Source organism: Mytilus edulis, chromosome 2 (genome assembly GCF_963676685.1).
Source record: "Mytilus edulis chromosome 2, xbMytEdul2.2, whole genome shotgun sequence".
Lineage (NCBI taxonomy): Eukaryota > Metazoa > Mollusca > Bivalvia > Mytilida > Mytilidae > Mytilus > Mytilus edulis.
The window spans coordinates 23,404,477-23,418,977 of NC_092345.1; positions in this window are offsets into that span (position 1 = coordinate 23,404,477).

The following is a 14,501-nucleotide window of genomic DNA, read 5'->3' on the forward strand; positions in this document are numbered from 1 at the left end:
TGTAACGAGCTGCTTGAAATGGAATATAATTTTTTGGATATAAATTATATATTGCATGTTTTGTCAAATATTCAAAAATGGAAAATTTTTAATTTTTGAAATGTGACTGAATAAATCTCCTACGATATAATAAATTTAACAATTTGAAAACTACTTTTCATTTTTACCTTACTAATTTTATTTATGTATTATGCAAACATAGATGTGGTAGTCACCACTTGCCGATTAAGTCTGGAAGGAGGCAGGATTTACAGAGAAAAAACATAATCTGCCGTCTCTGTGACACAAACAACATTGGTGACGAGTACACCATTACAAAATGAATTGTAGAATATTTAAACTATAGAAAGAAGGAAATTTTTACAAAACAACTGTTAGTCAAACCCTAATATCTTTAAAGTTCATCAATAGTTTAACTCATCAAATATTGTAATATTAGAAAAATTATATAAAAGTTATAAATGTGAAAGTCAGTCCTCCTAGTTAATTTAATTGTATCGTTTACACATGCAAGTGATAATTTTACCTTATAGTTATGTTTATGTATCTTCTCAATAACTAATAATTGTAGTTTTATGAGAAAAAAAGTATTCGTATTCCTTTAAACCATAAATTACACGGAGACAGCCTATGTAAAGGTAAAGTACAAGTGAATATATCATAAAGTATATATTTAATCCTGGATTCTTTTTGATATTTACCTGAGAGATCATAAAGGACAAATATAACAAGACTTTCAAAGGTGTTTGCCAAAAAATGAATTGAAATAATAGATTTTTGTGTAGGCGAGTAACAACATTGTATTAGCATGATTAGGATATTTGACCAAAAGAATGAAATAAACTGTAAAAAAGTAAGTGCACATCTTTCTAGTGACGAAAACCACGCATATCGAATTACGTCGACGAAAAAAAATAAGTACATTAATAATAATTATGATGTCAATATCATGAAATTATAGGATTATAATTAAAAAACAATCTTAAACAATATTCGTGATTCCCCATGTATATAGATTAAAACAGATTTATAATTTTTATTCTTAAATTAAATTCTGAAATACAAAGGCATGGCTCAGCTACCTGACAGTTCAGCGAATTACATGAAATGCACGATGCTATTGACCGAAGACAAAGGTGAGAGATCCAAATTGTAAAATCAGCCGCTGGACGGTAGAATTTCTCTATCAATCATTCAACGATAATAAAAGACTTTTGTTACCTTTATGCTTATGAATGTTAGGGATGGAGTTATTGGTTTCCAGGTTTCTTCTTCTTCCAAGTAAGGAACCGTATTCATGCTGAATGTTTTTGGTGCCGCGAAAACTAAGCGCATTGCTGGGCAAGGCAGAAAGTCCTCTCAAAGTTATATACATTTACAACATTCGCCAATTTACAATTAAAATTATGTACACTCTATGCTGTTCACTTCTTTCCAGAGCCTGATTTCAGAGCAGCTCTGAAACCCTCTATCGAGTCGGCTGATGTTGTTTTAGCTGGTAGTTGATTCCAATCCCTGATGTTCTTGGGGAAGAATGGCTGTCCATAGATTTCAGATTTTGTTTTTTCTTGGTAAAAGCGGCCTATACCTCTGGTCCGTCTGTCATTGGGTATTAGATATTGTTGTCTATCTATATCAATAAGCCCATGCAAGATTTTAAATAGCATACATAGTCTGTTGGTTTTTCTACGTTCTTCCAGGCTTTCCCACTGTAATTGTTCAACCATGTGTGTTACACAGCCAGGTGTTCGGTCTGAGTAGTTATTATGAACGAATCTTGCTGCTCCTTTTTGAACTTGTTCCAATGATTTAATCTTTTTTTTGGCTCGATGGATCCCAAACTGTGCAGGCATATTCCAATTAAGGTCTTACCATGACTGTATATGCTGCTGCTTTTACTGGTTTTGTGCAGTCTTTTATATTTCTTCGGATGAATCCCAATGTTTTATTTCCTTTGCCTACAATATTGTCAATGTGTCTATCCCAAGATAGGTTGTTGCTGATTGTTACGCCTAAGTATTTGCTTGCATCAACATTGTCTAGTGTATGTCCGAGGAGTTTATATGATGTATCTCTCACTTCTGTGTTCTTCTGAGTTATTTTTATAACTATGCATTTTTTGGCGTTAAAACTCCTTTGCCATTTATTCTCCCATTCTTCCAATGATGTTAAGTCTTTTTGTAAAAGGTCGCTGTCTGCCTGGTTGTTTACTGTTCTAAAAAGAAGGCTATCGTCTGCAAATAGTTTTGTTTCAGATGATGTTGATGTTTCTGGCATGTTATTTATTTAGGTCAGAAACAATAGCGGTCCAAGAACTGTGCCATGGGGGACGCCTGAAAGTACCGGGACTTGAGAAAAGACAGCTCCTTCTAATATTACGCTCTGCATTCTGTTTTCAAGGAATGGTTGAATCCATTTTCTAGCTTTAGGGTTTAATCTACAAAGTTCTAGTTTATGTAAAAGGCGGTGGTGCGGTACTTTGTCGAATGCCTTTGCAAAGCCAAGAAGGATGATGTCGACATGGGATCCTTTTTCCAGTTTTTTAGCTATGTCGTTGATTGTTATTATAAGTTGCGATTCGTAAGATCGATTTTTGCGAAATCCATGCTGTGCGTTGGTAAGAATGTTGTATTTGTCAAAATGGCCTATAATACTGCTGTGGATTATGTGTTCCAAGACCTTACATGTGATGGAGGTTAATGATACTGGTCGATAGTTGGAAGCTAAATGTTTTTCATCTTTCTTGAATAGAGGTACCACGTTAGCATCTCTCCAATCGTGTGGGACTTCTCCGGTGTTAAGGGATGTTTGGTACAGATCTGTTAGAAAAGGGGCGAGGTTTACCAATGCCATCTCGTAGGTCTGGGATTCCTTGAGTTGCAGTGGGGTTTGAACCGGGTAAGGATTTGGCTAACGTTTCCAGAAACGATGAATGAAAACCCATGCTTTGGGTTGATGTTATTAGCAATTTGCTGCAACCATGTGTTTTCCATTTATTTATGGTACACTATTGTCACATATTTTTGCTTCCACTCTTTGATACCGTCATACTTCTCAGTTGTTTAATAACCTTCACCACGATCGCATAGACTTCGGCAGGGCGGCAGGCAAAGAGGAGTTTCTAGTACTTGTAGGTGAATTTTATCCATTTTTTTTACTTTTTGTACACGACGATCACCATCGGATTCAAACTGCAGGATTATGTCGGAAATCACATGTGCAAATGTCTCGGTGTTTGCAGGTACATTGCGCTCGAACTCGATCAGGATCTGAATGTCAACGGTCGACTCTTTCAACTGCTCGGACTGGTGACTTACATCAATGACAAACAGTGGATACAGATCGAAAAATCGTAGGGGTTAATGTTGCAGTTGCTGATAAAACGGTCCATGTTTTTTCAGAACTCTGCGACATTCTTATACACTCTGGCGATATTGGTTTGTGTGAAACTGGCATTGAAGTCTACCGCCGGGCAGCGTTCTGCGTTGAGAGTGACATAGTTAGTTCGCAACCGGCAGTGGTCGAACACGGCTGCATTTTGAGTCCGATCGTTACTTTTACCGGTCTGAAAGGCTATGATGATGTATCGCGGTTTCTCCAGACCGCTCTTGGCAGACAAACGCCAATGGAACTGTCAGGTTTGGGTAACACTTGTAGAATCACACTGTCGTATTCGGAAACCACAATCGATCTTACCCTTGCTCTGGATGGTCCTGTACAACCGCAGTTTTTTCATCGGATGGAAGGAAGGACGTGAAGAACAAACAAAGAGATCTTACTCAGGTTGATTTTCGCCACGTCCTCAGGTCGATTTTCGCCATGTCGTTGACGGCAGCAGCAGGATGCATAAACTAATCAACCGATTACCCATTGAATTCCATCTACCCGGAAACAACTTCACCGGGCCAGGGACTAAACTTAGCAAGCGACTACTCCCCGATGGCACCCTGATGGCTTGGTCAAAACCCATTAATCAAGTTGACCAGGCAGCATATCACCACGATCTTTGTTATGCCTAGCACAAGGATGCAACCGCACGCAACTCCATCTGTGACGAAGCTATGCTAGCCTCGCTTAACACCATTCCCAACTCTACAACACGCGAACGCTTGGACTGCAGCATCGTCGGACCCATCATCGGTACCAAAGTTCGATTCGGTCTGGGTGTTAAAACAATGCTCCCTGCACCGATGAGGTAGCTGAGGAGTTACACAAACCAGTTCGACGCAAGTTTCATAAACGCTGTGTAGCGGTGGGTGTTGTGGATGACACCTGGGCAGTCGACCTCGTTAATATGAGTGACTTCTCCAGGGACAACAAGGGAAATAAATTTATCCTGAGCATTATCGATGTCTTCGACAAATATGGCTGGCTGATACCACTCAAGAACAAGAAGGGGGTGACGGTGCGGGATGCCTTCTAAGCGGTGTGCCCAAGAAGCTATGGAAGGACAAATGCACTGGGTTTTACAACAAACATGTCAATCAGCTGCTTCAAAAGCATGGTATCGATCTCTACTCCACCGGGAACTAAGAGAAGTCGAGTATGGTCAAACGTTGGAACCGCATCATGAAAGAGAAAATGTTCAAATACTTTTCAGCCAACTCAACGCGCACCTATATTGATGTCCTGGACGATCTTGTTCACCAGTACAATATCATCAAGCACCGCTATCAAGATGGCCCCTGTTGCCGCAAGTCATAAGGAGCATGAAATCAAGTTGTATTGGAAATTGTACGGCAGCATACCTCCCATGAAACCACCTCGATTTTCCGAAACACCAAGAAGAAAGGTACATTCGAGAAGGGATACACCCCCGCTGGACCGATGAAGTATTCACCATTTCCCTAAGTTTTGTCACAGGTCCACTGAGCAATCTTTTCTACGATCTTTTCATCCATCTCCTTAAGGGTTAACGATTCAACCAAGTCCGTGGCCGAGTTGAAAATCTAGTTTCCCGAGTGAAAGTATCCTTCGTTCTCATCATCCGCCTTACCTGTTGTATTAAACTTTACAAAGGTACAGTGCATGCTCACATTGTTTGCCCCTAAAAATGCCCAATCTTCTTTAAGTTCCACCCGTGACATCCGAGATACCTCAAGGGAGGTCTGCACATCCATGCCAATAATGGGGGTCATATTCCAGGTAATAAACACATCTTTAAAGGCTTTCTTCGGCGAATGTACCTCAATCTTATCCCAAATGGCTTTCCTATCTTCCCAAATCTTTTCCAGCACCTTCTTTCGCAGTCGATCTATCGAAATCCTGCTAACCCCTTTAAATCCAAGTTGTTTTGCCTGGGTGGTAATCTCCTTCCTCGTATTGTGGGGTTTGGGACGACGCTGAAATTTAAGATTGGTCTTCGTGTCTATTAACTCTCAACCAACTGATCTTTCCTCAACCGGGAGTACCATGAAGGTTGTTCATTTGGGCTATACCTCTCAGGGCTTTGACATTTTCAACTACTAACTCCATGTTCACTATTGGATCCATGTCTTTATCCTAACAATAAAAAAAATCAATTTAGGTAACCCCAAAAACCACCATCCCAAATTCACTGGTTTTTAAACCCTGTTTTCGGGCTTAAAAATATATTCTTACACTTCCGATCCTACAATCTTTATAAAAAAATAAGAAAGTCGTGAAACGTATCCGATGCTTCTGGATTTGTCCATCCTATAGCTCACGATTTGCACAGCTTCGTCGGTCTCTCTCTTTGCCAAGACGGTAGTCAGCTGCTTGTTTAATCTCTCACATCCCCATGTGCGAATAGTTTCCCCTTTCCAGCACAAGGTTATAATTTTGCGGACCTCTACTTCGTGTCAACATCTTTAATTTCTTTGACAATCCAGGGTCCTGCCCTACTTCTTGCCATTTGAGAATGTCCTCATCATCGCAGCGCTGTTTTCGATTGGCCTTAACAGCGGCCAGTTGTTTTTTTTTTCAGAATTTCTACATCTTGTGCCGTATTCTCTCTCTGATCAGACATATTTGTAATCTTAAAATCCAATGTGTTTATTCTATCTGTGAATTTTTATTTTTGTGTGTGTGTGTTTCCTTCTTTCACAAAGACACATTTTCCCTCGACTCTAACCTGAAACTGTAGGCAGAACTCTCATAATCATACTACTGTTCCTCTCTTAATAAGCTTTGAAATGAGGTATAAGGTATATCTGTAATTGGGCGCTAAGGGGTAACAACAGTCCATTCCATCATTATTCCAAATTGGCTAGTTCTTAATTTTCACGCGGATTTTGGCATTTATGTCCTCCGTAACCCCTCTAATGGTCATTGCGGCACATATTGTTTATACTCAGTTTATTCCTCTATAAATAAGCTTTAATTTGGTGTATAAATTTTGCCTTGATTAGGGACTGAAGGGTTGCAGCAGTCCATTCCATTATTCAAAATAAGCTATTTCTTAATGTTCAAGCGTATTTCGATATTTAGGTCCTTCGTTACTCCTCTAATATGCGTTGCGGAACATGTTGACTATATACCTTTTTTTCCTCTCGTAATAAGCTTTCGAATGAGGTATAAGGTATATCTATAATTAGGGACTAAAGAGTCGCAGCATTCCATTCCATTATTCAAAATATCTATTTCATTATTCAAAATTGGGTATTTCTTAATATCACGCGTATTTTGGCTTTTAGGTCCTCCGTAACCCCTCTACTGGTCATTGCGGCACATATTGTTTATACTCAGTTTATTCCTCTATAAATAAGCTTTAATTTGGAGTATAAATTTTGCCTTGATTAGGGACTGAAAGGTTGCAGCAGTCCATTCCATTATTCAAAATAAGCTATTTCTTAATGTTCAAGCGTATTTCGCTATTTAGGTCCTTCGTTACTCCTCTAATATGCGTTGCGGAACATGTTGACTATATACCTTTTTTCCTCTCGTAATAAGCTTTCGAATGAGGTATAGGGTATATCTATAATTAGGGGCTAAGGGGTCGCAGCATTCCATTCCATTATTCAAAATATCTATTTCATTATTCAAAATTGGCTATTTCTTAATTTTCACGCGTATTTTGGCATTTAGGTCCTCCGTAACCCCTCTAATGGTCATTACGGCACATATCTTTTATACTCAGTTAATTCCTCTATCAATAATCTTTAATTTGGTGTATAAATTTTGCCTTGATTAGGGACTGAAGGGTTGCAGCAGTCCATTCTATTATTCAAAATAAGCTATTTCTTAATGTTCAAGCGTATTTCGATATTTAGGTCCTTCGTTACTCCTCTAAATTTTAAATATGCGTAGCGGAACATGTTGACTATATACCTTTTTTTCTCTTGTAATAAGCTTTCGAATGAGGTATAAGGTATATCTATAATTAAGGGCTAAAGGTTCACAACAGTCCATTCCATTATTCAAAATTGGCCATTTCTTAATTTTCACGCGTATTTTGGCATTTAGGTCCTCCGTAACCCCTTATGGTCATTGCGGCACAATTGACTTGTTTTATCTATAATTTATCAAAGGATGAAAAATAGCAAAGGTCCAGCAAAAAAAAGAAAGACCACGTAGAGTATTTCAATTTTGAAAAATGAACCCTAATCCTAATGTTTTGGTATTCAGGTCGTCCATATATTGAACCAAGGAATTTCTGTTTAAAATATAGTTAGAAAAACCCACTAGTTTATCCTCCGAAACTAGGAACTAGATAAATATATCAAATTAAAATTTAAAGAGTGTTTTTATATATTTTTTCTGATATTAATTTGAATATTTGTTAGATAACACCAAAAAGACGAATTTAGAAATACGGGATATAGCTATAGTGTCACAGTCAATTTTTTTTTTTATTTCACTATTCACCGCTTCAAGTTGAATAATGAAACATAAAATATTTCATTATTCATTATTCATTTTTTAAATATTGAATAGTGGATGATGAACTATGTCATTATTCATTATTGAATTTTGAATAATGAACTATGAATAATGGACGTACTTCAGCGCGGTTTAAAACCCGGTGTGTGATTGTCAACTAGACATCAATGTCTTTTTGTGTTGAAATGTCACTAGGAATGATGCGTTGATTTGATAAAGTACAATATACTAGTAGTTAACAATACACCTTATCGCTATTTGTCCGCCATTACTGGTCATTACAAAGGTTTTCGAAAATGTTGACGTCAGCCTAGAAAATGTCTCACGCCACAAAAGAAAAGTGATTGATGAATGACGTTAATAGTTCAAAGTGTCATAGATTCTCAGGTCATGTGTTGCAGATTCCAAATAAGCAATAAAGTATACAGGTTTTGAACGTTTTTAATATTTAAGTCCAGAAGATATTTCAAATAGTATCAGAGAATTTATCGTTTACCAGTGAATCAAACAAAGTAAACATAAAGTTTTCAAAATAAAGAAATCACGCAACGGCGGTCATTGAAATGATTTAGAATGGTAATTTAATTTGTCTTAGTTTCAGGTTACAGACTTGAAAATGTAAAACATTTTGATTTTTAGGTACTTTCTGCTAACCAACGCTCATTGGTTGGAAGGTGTTCAATAAATTCTGGTACCTCCATGCATAAAATGCTAAATTCGTTTATTTCAACTGTCAGATGTAAAAATAATCATGAGACAAAAGGTTAATAACCCTATCAACAACAGAGTAATGTTTAAAACCATCCCTCTATTCCAAAATCATTTGCTTTACCTTTTCAAATCATGTCAAGGGTTAAAATTAGAATTTGCTTATTTCAAAAATAATTTGTTGAAAAATAAAAAAATAAAATGATGCCCTCAAGATTGTTTTCAAAATAATCATTATGGATTATGTCAAATTTGAGTCATTGTTTTTTAGTACTTAATATAATGGTATGCGCACAGATGGTTAGATAACTAATTGAAAATACAGAAAAACTGCATTACCGTAAGTGGATCATCCATTCTAAAATTCGTCCCCAAAGCAATTATTTGAATCAACGATTCATCGAGATGGTATCCATTATGGATATTAGTAATGAATAATTCGACGATATATTGTGACTAATCCTGTAATTTGTCGTTTAGTTTTGTCTTTCGTCAACTGTATAACTACAACTTGGAAATAGAAAGCTCCTCCAACTCTCCCGAACAGCCTCGCTGTCCTCGTTTGACAGATGCATTTTAAATGTCATAAATATAAATTAAAACAATGCAACAAGTTTTTAGTAGTGATGACAGAGTTGCAATAAAAAAGGCTCAAAATACACCACGCAGAGTGGTTTGTATTTCATAGACCTTTGTCAAGTTCTTATCTAATTTTGTTTTATTTCTTTCTCATTTTTGACCATCCAAAGCGTCAGTAAGTTTGTTTGGTTTTTTTGTTTTTTTTTTAATCATTTCTATTAATGAATAAACTCGTCATAAAAATAAGGATAGAAATTTTATATTTGCGTCAGACGCGCGTTTCGTCTACAAAAGACTCACCAGTGACGCTCGAATCAAAATAATATCATCATTATTATTATTATTATTATTATTATTATTATTATTATTATTATTATTATTATTATTATTATTATTATTATTATTATTATTATTATTATTATTCAAAAAGCGAAACTCTGAGCAAAGCATATCCAATCTACCAAAACATGTAATACATACATACAAATCTCGAATATATGTGGCTAATGTAAGAAAAACATCAATCTTTCTTAGAAATTGAGTTAGGGAAGGTTTGTCGAGTAGTATACTACTGTTCAAAGGTCATAAATCGATTGAGATAACACAAATTCGTGTTACAAACTTAAATTGAGGGAAACACATCAACTTTTAGAGGAAAACAAAGAAACAACAGAACACTGAACTACAACAAAATACAAACGACAATGCAACATGATACATAACAACGATCTATTAGATAACAACTGTCATATTCCTGAGAACAAAATGTTGGGTTGAACCTGTTTTTGAGGCTAGCCAAACCTCGCCCTTTATGACTTTGTTAAACATACCGCTAAATGACAACATTACATGAAGGGAGTATAGTACAAATAAATTCAAGAATACCCAAAACAGAGAAATACATATACAAATAATATAACAGTACCTTAACAAATGTTGACCACAGAATAACAATGGATAACTAATATTAATTAAAAACAGTACACAACAACAGCTTAATAGAACTACGAAATGTGTGTATGTCACACGAATGTATCAATGCTACGTCACAGGTAAATTTTGAGTTTCTAACTTAGTTTTACAAAAATGTACTTGTACATACGAATAGAAAATAAAAAATAGAATCACAACTACAAACGATAAGACACAAAACAGTATCCGATCATAATATTAATACAAATAAAACTTAGTTCCTAAATACATGAACGCTGAAAACAAATACCGAGACACGTCTTATAGCAAGGCGAATTCACACTCAGCAAAACAGTCATATTCCCGAATAGGTCACGTTCTGTACTTTAAAGACGACGTAAATGGTAAACCATAATCATCTGAGACATGGAAAACATGTCCTTATTTAGTTTAGACACAAACAGATCGTATGGACCAACCAATTCGTGATGGTGTCCATAAAACTTACGGAGTGTCATTTTTATTCTTCCTCATAACTTTTTTGATGCAGTTTCTGCGTGAGGGGCATACTCCTGTATATGAAGTCCTTAAAGTGTATACATACACGAGCTTAACGTGTCAACTGAGAAATGTAAACACCATACGATGGAGCAGAGGGTATGTTACTGCTGAGAAATGAGAAAATTAATAATTGGAAAGTTGTCATAGATTTTCTTGTGAAGTCGTCTATCTGTGTCAATATTGAGGAAGAGATCAAGGTATAAAACAGTCCTACTATCAGTAGTATCCTTAATTTCAAGTTCACTGGGATATATATGAGATGTAAGTACTGAATGAAATATGGGTTATTCAGTAATAGGACATCATCAATATATCTGAAAGTAAAATTAAAGAATTTCGCAAGGTGCCCGAGTGTTCTGATTTCTATACGTTGAATGACTCAATACATTTCTGTTGTTATCCAACTTACACTTAGTTTCAAGTCCAAACTTTCAACCCCAAAAACTTGTCGTCATAATTTGAAAAAGATAAAAAACATAAAAAAAAATCGTTAGTGGAGTGACAATTCAAGAAAAAGGTGCTTATTTTACGACTCTAATGGACCGGTATAACTGCAGGCTAAAAACAATATTTTTGGAAAGCCAATACCTTAAGCTAACTTTTATACCCGGTCGTAAACATTTTCTGGTGTGTAGTTTGTTTTTTTATATAAAATTGATAGAAAAAAAATATTTGATTTTTTTTTTAATTTCAACATGAGAAACAAGTTGAATTGTTTTACTTTTTTTGGTCTTTTGACATAATGATTTTGCATTTTAAATAAAGTTTAAGTGTTTATTCATATTATAAAACTAAAATTCTTTGAAAACTTCCTTAAGTTTGTCAATTTGCACTCAGTTTAACAAAAGCATACGCTGTATTGTTTTAACGGAGTGGTTAAAATATTTGCAAATTTAGATTATATCGATAATTTCATGATTTTACGAATATAAATGTCATAAAACTTCCTTTCGTAAAGTTTTGAAGCCACTCCAACTCAGTATTTCTGATACATTAACTTTTAAGAGGATTTTCAACTTTGCCTTATAGTTCAATGAATATGATATGGACCTCCTCGTTTTTCTGAAAAAGATTTTGGTAATGCTTCTCTGAACTTCCTGCCGACTAACTGCGAAAGGTCCTGGCAATAGCCGAATGCCTACTTGCTTCAAACAAAAAAAATACCCAATTAAATCTTAGTTTGGCATTACAATTACACCATGAGGTTGTCCTTAAAAATCTAATTGAAAATCTTAATCCCCATTGTTTTTGTGCATCTTACTCTGAAGTACGTAGATATCTGACCAGTTTAGCAAATTTTGGAATAGACAGAATTCAAGACATGCCCTGTATAATACTCAATGGTATTGCTCTATTTGAAGAAGGTGATCGTATTATACAGGAGGGAGCAGATAATATTGACATAAATGCTGAGACAATCGATTGTAAAAATACGTTTCACTCCATGGCTAGAGCTGTATATCAGTATCAACAATAATCATTATTCGCCAACATAAGTTCCATGAAAGTTAAACGGCGACTAGACACGTTGGATTATTTTTATGCCAATTTTATGGCATGTTTACATGTACCTTCGACAAGCCAAAAGAACGATATGGACCTCCTCGTTATTTTGATGCCTATAGGAAGATTGTCTTGTTTTATCGAAAACCTACGTATATCTGACTTGTCTTGGGTACTTCTGTGACTTCTTTCTAGACAGAACATAGTTTTGATCCCTTTTTCTGCAGAAAGCTCTGAACAAATTGTTCCATTTTGGACCGGCTTTTAAAAAAAGGCTATCAGAAGTCAAATCTGAATTTTCTTTTGTAGCCTTCGCTCCGGTTATAAATACCAAGCCTAGCGACATGGCAACAGTATTTACAACTATTTACCAATGTTTAGATATGTCCAAACGGCGGTCAACAATATGCTGTGCAAACATTTGACCATCAATTGTATGCTGATGCCCAACAAGTGAAATTGTCTATGACGAACGTTTTTCAATCACATATTATAAGACTTGGAGGAAACCATGGCACTCTTTCCTGTTTTAATAGAAACAGTTGGCAAGTTGTGGTCATCAGCTGAGCTTTATGACCTTCTTGTTGACTCTATAATGTATGGTCCTAATACGGTAGATCGGCCACAGACGCAGAAACTGAACACGAAGAAATGAAGCCAACAGCAATGACACGAGACGCGAAGAATGTCTCTAATTTGATAGGGTGTGTGCATTCAAATATGACCGATCCATTTAACGTTGTCAATCAACCTAATTCATTGATAAATAATTCTACAGGGATGCTAGCCTCAAAATACGTTGATGATTCTCTTTCTTAAATCTCTTGAACGTGGCAACCAGATGGTTAAATCTGTTGTGGAAGGCTGCTTCAATGGGTTCAAAACCCGTGTCTTCTACAGTCCAATTTCGAGTTCTCCTCCCAAGACCTTCGATGATATGACCAAGATCTCAAAACTAATGTGTAAATCAGGTGACTTTGTTAAGGCAAATATAAACCCAGAAATAATAGTATGTCGTGCTTAAGCTCTTGCTAATGTTCGAGACGATGTGATTGTAGATAGGATCTTGGCATATCCTATTGGTTCCATACCTTTAGCTCTTTTCCATGATGATGGTACCATGTGGAAGTGTTACGCGATGGTATGGGAGTTATTCCGAGCATGGATGCCAAGAAATGTAGCTCATTTGGTGATCTTGCACAAAGGTACCTCCAAATTACGTTGAAATGTTTTTTTAATGCTGGAGCGGTTATTGGTGTTGTTGAGCGGTACTATATAAAGAATTCAATCAAATCTGCGGAAAGACTCCGAGGTATTCTGACATTCGTAGCTTAAAAATTGTTACATTCTTTGTATGCAGACGATAAATTGTTCTCAAATAGAACTTAAGGTCGTTTCATTGTACAATCATTTGATACTGATGTGATTTGTGTTCACTATTATCCCAACCTTTAAAATACTGAGGAGTTGTAGTTCTTTACGGTATATTTATCAAACTTAAAAGTGGAAGGCGTTTATTGCCAGTCTATGAAATATGTCAGTCATATGAATGAACCATCCATCTGTAATCTACTTCTAGCTTCACATGCTCTGACAGGTTGCGACACAAATTCATCTGTTTTCGGTCTAGGTGAAAAATCAATGTTTAAAAGCTTTTGCAGAAGGATGACAAAAAAAACCAAACAGGTTGTTTTAAAACTGTGTCTGCAACAAACAGAATTTGGCGTGTACCAATATTTGTTCATATAAAGTGTTTGATGGTTTGTAGAAACTCATCGATCAATGTTGGAAGAAGACGACGATGACAACGATGACTGAGGTCAGGTTTCCGAATTTTGTCTTGCCCTTTGATTGTTAAAATATACCTACAACCACACTGTCTGAGGGGTCCGTGTGTTCTTTTGTAAGGCACAATCCCATAAAACCTATAAATGTTCTAGAATATACGCCGAACCTTCAGTCTTTAATTTAACTCATTTGATGCATTGCCTTGTGAAATATTTGTGACTGGCAATAAATATACATCAAAGCAAAAAACAAAATTAATTTCGATTATTATTTAAAAAGTCGTAAAATTAAGAAATATGTCTTTAGAAGTACATGCGATGTAAAAACAAATGAATTTAGTGTCTGTTGTTGTTCCCTCTTCTGTTTTCTTATTGTTGCTAGTCTGAATTCCCTTAAAATTAGCATTTAGTAGTTTATCATTTTAAAGTTTAGTTGAAAATGAAGTATCACAGTTTATTCCATTATTAATTTCGTGTTCAGTAACAATTCAGATATTTATTGTTAAAAAAAACATCTTTTTATATATTTATTTACTGTTTTCATGATGTACAGTCAGTCGGAAAGCAAGCCCTTAGAAACGACCGTTATTGCTACTTTCTTAAGACAAC